General features: G+C 36.6%; 1 protein-coding gene across 1 annotated transcript in view; it reads right to left on the reverse strand.

Annotated features, from left to right (window-relative positions):
* LOC117328070 overlaps positions 1–15,166 on the reverse strand; it is a 92,339-nt gene that overhangs the window by 72,456 nt on the left and 4,717 nt on the right. Inside the window, exon 2 of the mRNA XM_033885408.1 lies at positions 14,010–14,084. The gene's annotated coding sequence lies outside the window, so the exon portion shown is untranslated. The remainder of the gene's footprint in view (positions 1–14,009; positions 14,085–15,166) is intronic.

A 15,166-nucleotide genomic window follows, 5' to 3' on the forward strand; every position in this document is an offset into this window, starting at 1 on the left:
ACTGTCAAAATCCAAGATGGATGCCTGTCGGCCATGTTGTTTTCAGATTGGTCTCAAAATGCAATATGCATAACTAATGCAATATGCATAACTAGGCACCAAGGGGAACCTAGATATGAAATTTGAGAAAGATCCTTTCAGTGCTTTCTCAGAAATAGTGATAACAAACTTCAATTTTCAAAATCCAAGATGGCTGCCTGTCTGCCATGTTGTTATCCAATTGGTCTCAAAATGCAATATGCATAACTAGGCACCAAGGGAAACCTACATATGAAATTTGAGAAAGATCCATTCAGTACTTTCTCAGAAATAGTGATAACAAACTTCAATTGTCAAAATCCGAGATGGCTGCCTGTCGGCCATGTTGTTTTCCGATTAGTCTCAAATCGCAATATGCATAACAAGGCACCAAGGGGAACCTACATATGAAATTTGAGAAAGATCCCTTCAGTACTTTCTCAGAAATAGCGATAACAAACTTCAATTGTCAAAATCCAAGATGGCTGCCTGTCGGCCATGTTGTTTTCAGATTGGTCTCAAAATGCAATATGCATAACTAGGCACCAAGGAGAACCTCCATATGAAATTTGAGAAAGATCCCTTCAGTGCTTTCTCAGAAATAGTGATAACAAACTTCAATTGTCAAAATCCAAGATGGATGCCTGTCGGCCATGTTGTTTTCAGATTGGTCTCAAAATGCAATATGCATAACTAGGCACCAAGGGGAACCTTCATATGAAATTTGAGAAAGATCCCTTCAGTACTTTCTCAGAAATAGCGATAACAAACTTCAACTCTCAAAATCCAAGATGGCTGCCTGTCGGCCATGTTGTTTTCCGATTAGTAACTCTCAAATCGCAATATGCATAACTAGGCACCAAGGGGAACCTTCATATGAAATTTGAGAAAGATCCCTCCAGTTCTTTCTCAGGAATAGCGATAACAAACTTCAACAGTCAAAATCCAAGATGGCTGCCTGTCGGCCATGTTGTTTTCCGATCGGTCCCAAAATGCAATATGCATAACTAGACACCAAGGGGAACCTAGATATGAAATTTCAGGAAGATCCCTTCAGTACTTTCTCAGAAATAGAGATAACAAACTTCAATTGTCAAAATCCAAGATGGCTGCCTGTCGGCCATGTTGTTTTCCGATCGGTCCCAAAATGCAATATGCATAACTAGGCACCAAGGGGAACCTACATATGAAATTTGAGAAAGATCCATTCAGTACTTTCTCAGAAATAGCGATAACAAACTTCAATGGTCAAAATCCAAGATGGCTGCCTGTCGGCCATGTTGTTTTCCGATCGGTCCCAAAATGCAATATGCATAACTAGGCACCAAGGGGAACCTACATATGAAATTTGAGAAAGATCCCTTCAGTACTTTCTGAGGATTAGCGATAACAAGAATTGTTTACGGACGGAGGGACGGACGGACGACGGACCACGGACGCAGGGCGATTTGAATAGCCCACCATCTGATGATGGTGGGCTAAAAATGCTGAATCAACACTTATATGTTTTTTTTTCATAGAATCCTCTTTAATACACATAACTTGTAAATAAAAAAAGACTGATATTGTATCCTATTTGATTGTTAGTGTGTTTCTGTGGTTATGTCATCAACCAGACATATACACGTGACTTCACCTGAAGCTCATTCATATGTATGTAACATTAACATAAATGAAAGGCCCCTTAAATATGTCAACATAGATTAAAAGTGTTTTATTTCCTTCCTGAATGTAGCCCACATTACAATTAACCTCGACACACCACACAACTTTACAGCATTTACAACTGTCACTACAAAGTCACCTGTATTACAACAATGCCAAACACATTCCTTCATTACGAAAACCACTCTGAGATGCTTTATCCCCCCCCCCCCCCCCCGGTATGACAAGTGGAGTTATGGCATATCATACTGTAAATGGGTTATTTTTGTTAAACCTAAATCACATATTTTTTTATAATATAATATTATTTCAAGGTCAATTCATGATGACACCGATTAGAAAAGTGCACATACAAAGATCATTGTAATATAACAGATGATTATCTAATGCCTCGACACCTGTATAATCATATTGCTGTTAATCCAGTGATTATCTAATGCCTAGACACCTCTATAATCATATCGCTGTTAATCCAGTGATTATCTTATGCCTCGACAGGACACCTGTATAGAGAAAGATCAAATGTGGTACCCTGATGTCCATCGCAGTTGAGTGAAACAATTGTATATTGTTTATTAGGAGGGACACATGTTTGACGATTGGTAGGCTTGCCTCCATATATTATAATATAACTAGACCAGAATATAAGTGATTTTAGTTTCAGTTCACAAGCCATGTGATATTCATATTGGAGGGACGTTACCTCTCACTTATGTCTGACACCATATTTTGTGATTTCAATGTTCACATTCTGAATTAGTTGCAAATATAGCGAAAAACTACATCATGCATACGAAATATACCTGTTATCATTATTCATTAGTAATTGGTATAATGTCAGGAGGTATGGCCTATTGTCATTTTAAGGTGGATTGTTATGGAGGTATGGCCTATTGTCATTTTAAGGTGGATTGTTATGGAGGTATGGTCCATTGTCATTATGGTGGATTGTTATGGAGGTATGGCCTATTGTCATTTTAAGGTGGATTGTCATGGAGGTATGGCCTATTGTCATTATGGTGGATTGTTATGGAGGTATGGCCTATTGTCATTATGGTGGATTGTTATGGAGGTATGGCCTATTGTCATTTTAAGGTGGATTGTTATGGAGGTATGGCCTATTGTCATTATGGTGGATTGTTCTGGAGGTATGGTCCCTTGTCATTAGATGGATTGTTATGGAGGTATGGCCCATTGTCATTATGGTGGATTGTTATGGAGGTATGGTCCATTGTCATTATGGTGGATTGTTATGGAGGTATGGCCTATTGTCATTATGGTGGATTGTTATGGAGGTATGGCCCATTGTCATTAAGGTGGATTGTTATGGAGGTATGGCCTATTGTCATTATGGTGGATTGTTATGGAGGTATGGTCCATTGTCATTATGGTGGATTGTTATGGAGGTATGGCCTATTGTCATTATGGTGGATTGTTATGGAGGTATGGCCTATTGTAAAGTGGTGGATTGTTATGGAGGTATGGCCTATTGTCATTATGGTGGATTGTTATGGAGGTATGGCCCATTGTCATTAAGGTGGATTGTTATGGAGGTATGGTCCATTGTCATTATGGTGGATTGTTATGGAGGCATGGCCTATTGTCATTATGGTGGATTGTTATGGAGGTATGGCCTATTGTAAAGTGGTGGATTGTTATGGAGGTATGGCCTATTGTCATTATGGTGGATTGTTATGGAGGTATGGCCCATTGTCATTAAGGTGGATTGTTATGGAGGTATGGTCCATTGTCATTATGGTGGATTGTTATGGAGGTATGGTCCAATGTCATGTGGTGGATTGTTATGGAGGTATGGCCTATTGTAATTATGGTGGATTGTTATGGAGGTATGGCCTATTGTCATTTTAAGGTGGATTGTTATGGAGGTATGGCCTATTGTCATTATGGTGGATTGTTCTGGAGGTATGGTCCCTTGTCATTAGATGGATTGTTATGGAGGTATGGCCCATTGTCATTATGGTGGATTGTTATGGAGGTATGGTCCATTGTCATTATGGTGGATTGTTATGGAGGTATGGCCTATTGTCATTATGGTGGATTGTTATGGAGGTATGGCCCATTGTCATTAAGGTGGATTGTTATGGAGGTATGGCCTATTGTCATTATGGTGGATTGTTATGGAGGTATGGTCCATTGTCATTATGGTGGATTGTTATGGAGGTATGGCCTATTGTCATTATGGTGGATTGTTATGGAGGTATGGCCTATTGTAAAGTGGTGGATTGTTATGGAGGTATGGCCTATTGTCATTATGGTGGATTGTTCTGGAGGTATGGTCCCTTGTCATTAGATGGATTGTTATGGAGGTATGGCCCATTGTCATTATGGTGGATTGTTATGGAGGTATGGCCCATTGTCATTAAGGTGGATTGTTATGGAGGTATGGTCCATTGTCATTATGGTGGATTGTTATGGAGGCATGGCCTATTGTCATTATGGTGGATTGTTATGGAGGTATGGCCTATTGTAAAGTGGTGGATTGTTATGGAGGTATGGCCTATTGTCATTATGGTGGATTGTTATGGAGGTATGGCCCATTGTCATTAAGGTGGATTGTTATGGAGGTATGGTCCATTGTCATTATGGTGGATTGTTATGGAGGTATGGTCCAATGTCATGTGGTGGATTGTTATGGAGGTATGGCCTATTGTCATTATGGTGGATTGTTATGGAGGTATGGTCCATTGTCATTATGGTGGATTGTTATGGAGGTATGGCCTATTGTCATTATGGTGGATTGTTATGGAGGTATGGCCCATTGTCATTATGGTGGATTGTTATGGAGGTATGGCCTATTGTCATTATGGTGGATTGTTATGGAGGTATGGCCTATTGTCATTATGGTGGATTGTTATGGAGGTATGGCCTATTGTCATGTGGTGGATTGTCATGTAGGTATGGCCTATTGTCATTATGGTGGATTGTTATGGAGGTATGGCCTATTGTCGTTATGGTGGATTGTCATGGAGGTATGGTCTATTGTCATTATGGTGGATTGTCATGGAGGTATGGCCCATTGTCATTTAGGTGGATTGTTATGGAGGTATGGCCTATTGTCATTATGGTGGATTGTTATGGAGGTATGGCCCATTGTCATTAAGGTGGATTGTTATGGAGGTATGGCCTATTGTCATTATGGTGGATTGTTATGGAGGCATGGCCTATTGTCATTATGGTGGATTGTTATGGAGGTATGGCCTATTGTAAAGTGGTGGATTGTTATGGAGGTATGGTCCATTGTCATTATGGTGGATTGTTATGGAGGTATGGTCCATTGTCATTATGGTGGATTGTTATGGAGGTATGGCCTATTGTCATTATGGTGGATTGTCATGGAGGTATGGTCCATTGTCATTATGGTGGATTGTCATGGAGGTATGGCCTATTGTCATTATGGTGGATTGTCATGGAGGTATGGCCTATTGTCATTATGGTGGATTGTTATGGAGGTATGGCCCATTGTCATTAAGGTGGATTGTTATGGAGGTATGGCCTATTGTCATTATGGTGGATTGTTATGGAGGCATGGCCTATTGTCATTATGGTGGATTGTTATGGAGGTATGGCCTATTGTCATTATGGTGGATTGTTATGGAGGTATGGCCTATTGTAAAGTGGTGGATTGTTATGGAGGTATGGCCCATTGTCATTAAGGTGGATTGTTATGGAGGTATGGCCTATTGTCATTATGGTGGATTGTCATGGAGGTATGGTCTATTGTCATTATGGTGGATTGTTATGGAGGTATGGCCTATTGTCATTATGGTGGATTGTTATGGGGGTATGGCCCATTGTCATTAAGGTGGATTGTTATGGAGGTATGGCCTATTGTCATTATGGTGGATTGTCATGGAGGTATGGCCCATTATCATTATGGTGGATTGTTATGGAGGTATGGTCTATTGTCATTATGGTGGATTGTTATGGAGGTATGGCCCATTGTCATTAAGGTGGATTGTTATGGAGGTATGGCCTATTGTCATTATGGTGGATTGTTATGAAGGTATGGCCCATTGTCATTAAGGTGGATTGTTATGGAGGTATGGCCTATTGTCATTATGGTGGATTGTTATGGAGGCATGGCCTATTGTCATTATGGTGGATTGTTATGGAGGTATGGCCTATTGTAAAGTGGTGGATTGTTATGGAGGTATGGTCCATTGTCATTATGGTGGATTGTTATGGAGGTATGGTCCATTGTCAATAAGGTGGATTGTTATGGAGGTATGGCCTATTGTCATTATGGTGGATTGTTATGGAGGTATGGCCTATTGTCATTATGGTGGATTGTCATGGAGGTATGGTCTATTGTCATTATGGTGGATTGTTATGGAGGTATGGCCTATTGTCATTATGGTGGATTGTTATGGAGGTATGGTCCATTGTCATTATGGTGGATTGTCATGGAGGTATGGCCTATTGTCATTATGGTGGATTGTCATGGAGGTATGGCCTATTGTCATTATGGTGGATTGTTATGGAGGCATGGCCTATTGTCATTATGGTGGATTGTTATGGAGGTATGGCCTATTGTAAAGTGGTGGATTGTTATGGAGGTATGGCCCATTGTCATTAAGGTGGATTGTTATGGAGGTATGGCCTATTGTCATTATGGTGGATTGTCATGGAGGTATGGTCTATTGTCATTATGGTGGATTGTTATGGAGGTATGGTCCATTGTCATTATGGTGGATTGTTATGGGGGTATGGCCCATTGTCATTAAGGTGGATTGTTATGGAGGTATGGCCTATTGTCATTATGGTGGATTGTCATGGAGGTATGGCCCATTGTCATTATGGTGGATTGTTATGGAGGTATGGTCTATTGTCATTATGGTGGATTGTTATGGAGGTATGGCCCATTGTCATGTGGTGGATTGTTATGGAGGTATGGTCTATTGTCATTATGGTGGATTGTTATGGAGGTATGGCCCATTGTCATTATGGTGGATTGTTATGGAGGTATGGCCCATTGCCATGTGGTGGATTGTTATGGAGGTATGGTCCATTGTCATTATGGTGGATTGTTATGGAGGTATGGCCCATTGTCATTATGGTGGATTGTCATGGAGGTATGGCCCATTGTCATGTGGTGGATTGTCATGGAGGAATGACCCATTGTCATGTGGTGGATTGTTATGGAGTTATGCCCTATTCTCGTGTGGTGGTATATATTACACCATAATGGCCTCAGGTGATAGTATATCTTCTTATAGAGGTATGGCCATGCCTGTTGTCATGTTGTGAGATATATTGTTATATAGGTATGGCCTGTTGTCATGTGAGATATATTGTTATATAGGTATGGCCTGTTGTCATGTGAGATATATTGTTATATAGGTACGGCCTGTTGTCACATGGTGATATATATTGTTTTAGAGGTATGGCCTGTTGTCATGTTGTGATATATATTGTTATATAGGTATGGCCTGTTGTCATGTTGTGATATATATTGTTATAGAGGTATGGCCCATAGTCATGTTGTGATATATATTGTTTTAAAGGTAATATATAGCTTGTTGTCATGATATATATTGTTACTATTACACAATATGCATCTTTGAAGCAGTGATAGTATTATGGAAGTTAATTAATTGATAGAATGCAGAATCTATAAAAATTAAAATGCATTCAAATTAATACTGATTGCAATCGTATGACATATATCATCCTACCATTTCACAATGGTGTCATCGGAACTGTGCAGAATCCAGCCTGACACTACACCTCTATACTTAAGAGGCAGGATATATAAGAGACATTTATTTCAGTGTAAATATAAGTCCAGTTTTACAAATCAAATTAAGAACAACTTTTTTTTTAAACATGAACCATACAGTTCATTCTGGGTTTAGTCAGGACATTGATTTTGCATGTCAAAATAAAGTCTGATCTACTGTAAGCTTATCATGAATTTTAATTTGCACACTGCAGAAATATCCTGTTTGAAACCTCATGCAAATTAGGCTAGATGCAAAAATATGGTATTCTAGCTCTACTTGTTTTCTTAGGGTAAACAGACTACATTTTTAATGATGCATGGTAATTTAGTATGCATGGTTAAATCTTTGTTGATCATATAATTTTTTTGGTATCAAGAGGTGGTCAGTTTTGAGAGAGATCGGTTTTGAGAGATCTGTTTTGAAGTTGCACTGTATTTTCATTAGAAACATTTACACCAATAACACAATCATTTTAGTCAATGTTCACCTGGATGGTGAACATTGACTAAAATGATTGTGTTATTGGTGTAAATGTTTCTAATGAAAATACAGTGCAACTTCAAAACAGATCTCTCAAAACCGATCTCTCTCAAAACTGACCACCTCTTGATACCAAAAAAATTAATTTGTCTTTCCAGTTCCTAACAGTTGCAGTCATATATTACATCTTTATCAATTGTTTTTTGTAATTTACCTTACCAACCATGAATTAATTTGTACAAGAATGAAATGTGTCAACAATTGACAACAAAAGAATGAGAACATTTAATATATTAATAATCGATTATGAAAAAATCACAATCGATTATTGTCAGTTCATGTTTAATCTGATCATTGTTCTAATATATATATTATTCTCTCCAGGAGGTAAATATTTATAGCTGCCCATTTCAATACATTTTCAAGGCACTTTCTTTAGGATATTACCATGCTAAATACACATGAATTGGATTCAGTACCATAAATTAACATAGTGAATAACAAGGTCATTCCATCTATATAATTACCCTGTCAAAAATTACAATGCTACCTGTATTTACTTGTAAATCTCCAAGGTAAATTTGTCTTTCTGGAAGCTTGAAATATGTTTACTTGTTAACTTTAAAAATGAATTTTTGAGATATTGATAAACAACTACATCCAACTGTAACGAAATTAATGCCAGAGAGCTGCATGTACATGATTTTCAACGAATCATGGCTAAACCTTCCTTCTACACAAAATCTAGGCTCTTTTCTTTACCAGCTTTGTAACAGCATTTCTTTTTTACTGACAACACAAGAAATGAAACTAAATCATTAAATGTACAGTGAACTATCAGACATTTCTGTCTCACTTTGACAGCACAGACAATACCAAAAGTCTTTGTTGTCTGTTCCAAATATAGCATGCTTCGTAATGGTTTGTCCCCTGAGGTTTTACAGACTGGTTTTCAATCTGTGGTTCATGAGTATGCAAAAAGGCCAAAAGTCAAACCAGGAATCTAGCCTGAAGATACAGACTATGTTAGTAGTGGAAGGATGGTCACTTTACATCCAGCATGGGACAACATCGGTCATCAATCACATGTAATTTTTTATGTCAATCTGCATCAATAAATGGTATTCTATAAGCTCATCAAATCACTTAGGATATGTAGATGGTTCATTTCCATGTATAGTTAATATAGCAAACTACCTGAAATGATGAACAGAAGCTTGAATGCAACCAAGTAAACCCAAATTTTATGTTGGCAGTAAATATTTTGGTAAAAGATACTTGAGTAAGAAGGTGAATTGTACATACTTTGTATTTACTGGTTATTTGTTTCCTAATGCTTATTCATTTATATATTATGTCAATGATCACATGATAATCATATGATTTGGAATATTTTGTATGTTGACACTATATTCTGTTATTTTTACTAGTTTAGATTTACTGCATTTTTTTTTATTTAGTTAGGAACATCACTGACACGTGCTTAAATCTTAAAAAAGTGTGAAAAGTTTATTCATGGAAATGTACAATCTATTTTTACCAATTGGGTTTGAGCGGTCATGATCAGTTCAAACATAAAACCTTTGTCACCAATCAGTCAGTTCAAGATCAGACAGCTGAAAATCAACGCGTACAAGCACAGATCTAACTTTTTGAATAGTCAATTCAAGATAAATACAATTGTACGTAAATTATTATATATCTATATATGAATCAGTACAAGTATTTGAAAAATAATTATAAGATACCGAAAGCATCAGATCATTTTGTATATCAGTTATCGTTTTTTTTACATGTATTTGTGATAATTTCTACTTATATGGTGTGAATTATATTTATAGATATATATATAGCTCATTGCCAGTATCTATGAGTATGTTAGTTACATGCATGTGATAACGTGCGCGATGGTGTAATTGATAACATCATAGCTTTATAATTGAATCTTAGTGTCATACTTATATTATGAGATAGAATCCCAGAGATTAGTAAATTAATTTATGTTGTATCTTATAATGTTGAAATGTGCATTTACTCACACTTTGCTAGTATGTGTAACTGATCTCTAGTATTTGTTGTCAGACTGTTGGAAGTCATATGAGAAAATGTTACGATGAATTACCATCTAACCTTTCTTAGGGCGAGTTGTACTGTTTGATGTCGCTGTGAATACTAGCTGTAAACATTGTCTATTATATAACATACTGTCATTCAGGGTATATTATTATGATCTGAAGTACAGGATGTAAATGAGTGAATGGAATTGTATGAATATAATTACATTATTGTAAAAATGTTATAATTAATCATTTTTCATGTTATCATAACTTGTTAAATGTATTGTCTGTGATGAAACTGAATGTCCTCTTAATGTTTGCAGACAAATGCCTTTCGGTAATCTAGATTAAACAGATAAAATGGAGGTTAACAGTTGTGATAATGTGACACTTGCATTAATGTGAAAAGAAATTTCTCATAGAGTTGATATACTAATAAAAATATGCAGTGCTGTTTGATCGTGAAAATAGAGGCTATGTTGTAATCAACGTGATGGTAATAAATGTACCACAGTGTATATGACCCCCTCATTTCTATTCAGAACTAGATTGTTATATGGCATATCCAGTTTGTTCTTTCTCTCTGACAGCAACTTGGGAATTATCCCAGCCAATAATATGATTTGAGATTGTGGCATTGCTGTGATTGCAGATTAACTGATCTAGAACGCTCTCTTTTCCACCAAATCCAGACCCCAAACCATCCTACTGTCCGTCTGATATTCAGTGCAGGTCACAGATCTTGCATCCAATTATATTTAGTTTTCTTTGACTGGTTTTAGGATACCATGTGGTAACTGACTGTTTCTATGCCATGGCCAGGATATATATACATGTATTTTCTGAAATTCATGTTTAGTGTTGTTTCGATAATCGAAAAAATCAAAAGTTTATCGATTATGATGAAAAAGTAAACACTTGATTACAGTTGGCCTGATCATGAGAACAATTAAAATTTTTGAAACTGGTAATTTTATTTTTAAAATATTACATATTTTCACTGTATTTTGACTGTTTTTACGTCTAGTATTTGCATTGGCAAGAAATAAACTAAATAGTGTTGCCCAACATTTTGCAAATAGTTGATATTATAAGCCGGTAGTTTTCTTGCAAGTGTACACATTTTCTGCAAATCAAACATGGTGTTCAAAGTCATGCTCCGCAAAAGATTTAAAAAAAAAAATGGTGACAATTTATTTATCTGATAATTGTGATATATTCTATAGATTGCGTTTCTTTATATAGATTCAGTTATAAAAAGTTAAAATAGTCTAAATACCATGTACATTATGTACAGTAGATATACATATCTGTAGTATGTACCTCCATGTACATTGTATATGTACAGTAGATATACATATCTGTAGTATGTACCTCCATGTACATTATGTACAGTAGATATACATATCTGTAGTATGTACCTCCATGTACATTATGTACAGTAGATATACATATCTGTAGTATGTACCTCCATGTACATTGTATATGTACAGTAGATATACATATCTGTAGTATGCACCTCAGTATTCTCATCACTATTCATTTTGGTCTTTACCTCATTTCAAACCACTTATGACCATTTCAGATATATCTTACATATGATTCTGTTCTTGCTTTTTTGTCCTTTGGTTTTTGAAATTCAAAATCTGGTACAAAAAATGATGAGACTTCATTAGGAATACTGTAGGTCCATGCATCTTTCCCTTACACCAAATCATTTCAAGGTGTCGAGAAAGTGTTGCCATTCAGTTCAATTTTACCTCATATGAATTTATGGCTGCTTGTGGAATCTTAAGTATTCATTTGTGTAGCCTTTTTGACACATTTTGACTGTCATTAAATTATAGTGAATACATCAACAGATTGTCATAAAATAAAGATCAAAACTTATTTGACCAGATAGACCACTATGGACATACTGATGGAAGGATAGACGGGCAACCCAATTCCTTCTTCTACACACACCTTACACTGCAGTAAGGTATAACTACATAAAATTAAATTCAGCATTTATGCTTCATAATTGAAACATTTACATAGCAAACCTTGTAATAGATTTTTTATGTTTACATTAAAGTTTGTTCTCAAAAACAGCACCACACTTTCTCAAGAGCATAATTAATCCATAATCAGAGTACCTACTGAAAAATTCTTCTCGTAAATACTACATAACAGAAATGCACACATTGAATCACTACAAAAAACTCCAGGTTTTCCAAGTGTATTTAGCATGTTAACTGTCCATTAAAAGAGTAGTGTGGTGTATACATGATAAGTAAACATAGCCAGGATGAGTCATGTGTGTCCCTTGGCTACACTGTAATCCTATTGCAAGACCACATCGTCCTCAAACTACTGGGAAACACACTGCATGTTTCAATTACTCTGAAATCAATGCATATTGCTCAATGGGGACTTGAAGCCTAGACCTGTGGTTCGTCAGAGTCAAGATCACAGATAAAGCTTCCTAACCATAGCAGAATAAATGGGGAGATGTTCCTCTGAATACATGAGTGTACAATTTAACTTCCTGTCTGGAACACCATTTACCACGACAATTGTTTTCTAGGTGTATACCCCCCACTATTAGCAAATAGTAAACAGGCATCTCATATTTCCATATAAGGGATACTATATTTATTCTGTTTTAATGTTGACACCAAATATCATCAGAGCTTGTGACCAGAACACCTCAACTTAATGTAGCGAATAGGACATTTAGTCTGTAGTATATGAGGACATGCCTCTGTTGTGGATTTAATGTAATGAAGTAACGAGGACCACATCCCCATCAATACCAGGAATAACCAGAATACCTGTACTCTGACGGTGTAATAGAGACGATCATATATTTACTTTGTACAAGGGGAGAACACATACTGATATACAATATTTTGTCTGTTGCTTCAGATCCAATGTGAGGGTATAAGAGAATGATTACTGGGACGGAAAATTGACTAGTAACACAGCAGGAAGGAATATAGAAGGTAATACTGGAAAAGATAGGTGGAAAGGTAGGGTTGAGTGTTCTCTCACCACTATCATAGATGTGTCACTCAGCTGGTGGAGCATGCTTCCTTGGCTTATAGGAGGCAGAGCCATGGATTATCACTCCAGGGACCTGATTTCGATTCCAGTGTTGGGACACTTGGACCCTAGCTAGCTATGTCCTGTATTTGTACCCAGTATATACATACTGAACTGTACTTATCTCCTCTGCCCTAGGGTAACACAACCATCATATCTGAAGGACTTCCATGAGGTTTGCGACAAAGCATGTAAATTAGGGGTATATTCCTGCTAGACCTATAAGCCAGCATGACATAGGGTAAGTGGTCATCCCAATCATGATCAGTCCTGACAGATATCAAACCCCGGACCCTGGAGTGATAATACATGGCTCTACCTCCTGAGCCAAAAACCATGCTCTGTCAGCCGAGTGGCAGACTTAACGCTTCAGTACAAGCCACATGACCCTTTCCTTTGACAGAATGTTACTATCGAAACCATATCCGACAAGTCTATAGTCAGTGACTTCATTTGCAGCAGGAAAGACAAAAGTATTCAACAAGCTTCTTTTCTGTACAGTCTATGTCAGATTAGAAAAGGCAAAACTAATGGTGGTATATAAAAGAAATCAGAAGATAAACTATTATAATAGTCAATGGTTTATAAATGGGTGAGCATCGATCTTCAATCTCTGTGGTATTACATAACTACTGTTCTTGAATGGTCTACTTTTTTTGCTTAATTGATATCAAGTGTTGTCTTTAATGTACAAATTATACATTATCAAGATCTGTTGATATCAACTGTTTAATTGTCTTTAATGTACAAATGTTTACTATCATGCTATTGGTTAACATACAGACATCAACAGACAGTGAGGATTTCACAACTGGACAGACGGACCACACACAAGTGCATGGTGCAGATTGCTTTCAAATAATAGAAAACATGATTTACACATACTTAGGAACTTCTTTTACAGTACCTGCCAACGATGTAAGTAATAGTTCTAATGACTTAAATACTGATGTCATACCTTGGAGTCGGTCCTTCTTTACAATGTCTAATCACTTCTTTCCTTCATCGATTTTTATTCCAAGTACCAAATGACCTGAAGATAAAATACAGAATTATTTGTTAGGCAATTGATCACTAAAGCATATTAGTTCAATGCAAACATAACTTGTGTAGTTTCTGCATTGAGAAAGTCTGATCCAATGCAAGATACATCAGTAACAATATACAACTTACATAGAGCTGCATGGTATACCTATTTCACACACCAATCCAGTACACTGTTGCTTTTTTTTCTTATATATGTGTGTGTGTAGAAGATTTTTCACTGTACAGAGATGCGAGGGTAATGAGATTAAGTTATACAGCTGGGAATATCTCCACGCTGATCATTGCCACACAAGATTCTGTCTCACATGGTCACCATTCTGTACCAGAAAGTTAAGTTCCTCTCGCATATTGATTTTCTCTCTGAGAAGACAATCATTTCCAGAGAAAATATATGACAGGGGTTCCATCAGGCATGCTAACAACAGTGAATGGTGTCTGACAATAGAAATTAGTTCATCCGACTGCTGGTATACATGACCTCCTTCAGTCTCTCATTCAAAGTCATCCTATAAACACATCACTTTGTAAAGTTATTCTAACAAAAATCACATGTGATGAGAAATGAGCCATCATGATTTTAATATATCACAAATATTCATTCAGGGGCAACATTTTTGTTCTTTTCACAAATATCCCAACTAAGACATTTAGGAGAACAAATTTTGTATGATTATTAGAGTTGATAAATATCTTTTCACACATTTGATTGACATCTCCTTACACACAAATAAGTTATTTGATAACAAGTCATTGTTTTATTTCGCAAATATTACTTTTAACTTACTCAAATGTCTACCTTTAAGAATGTGTTTCCTTCTATCTAAAATTAGTCATATACCATGGCATGCTATGAATGATAATCTTTACCATAGTGAGACCAAAGGTTAGATGGAGGTCAAAGTTCATGAGAACTGCACCAGATAACAACACACTTGTCTCCACATTATGGACAGCACTGTACAGTTTAAGATTACAACCTGGGGTCACATCAGTTGTATATACACCTAGATCACAATTTAAATATGGTTATGCACCAACAAGCATTATCTGGTTTTTCCAAGTGTTTTG

This window comes from Pecten maximus, chromosome 5, assembly GCF_902652985.1.
Source record: "Pecten maximus chromosome 5, xPecMax1.1, whole genome shotgun sequence".
Taxonomy (NCBI): domain Eukaryota; kingdom Metazoa; phylum Mollusca; class Bivalvia; order Pectinida; family Pectinidae; genus Pecten; species Pecten maximus.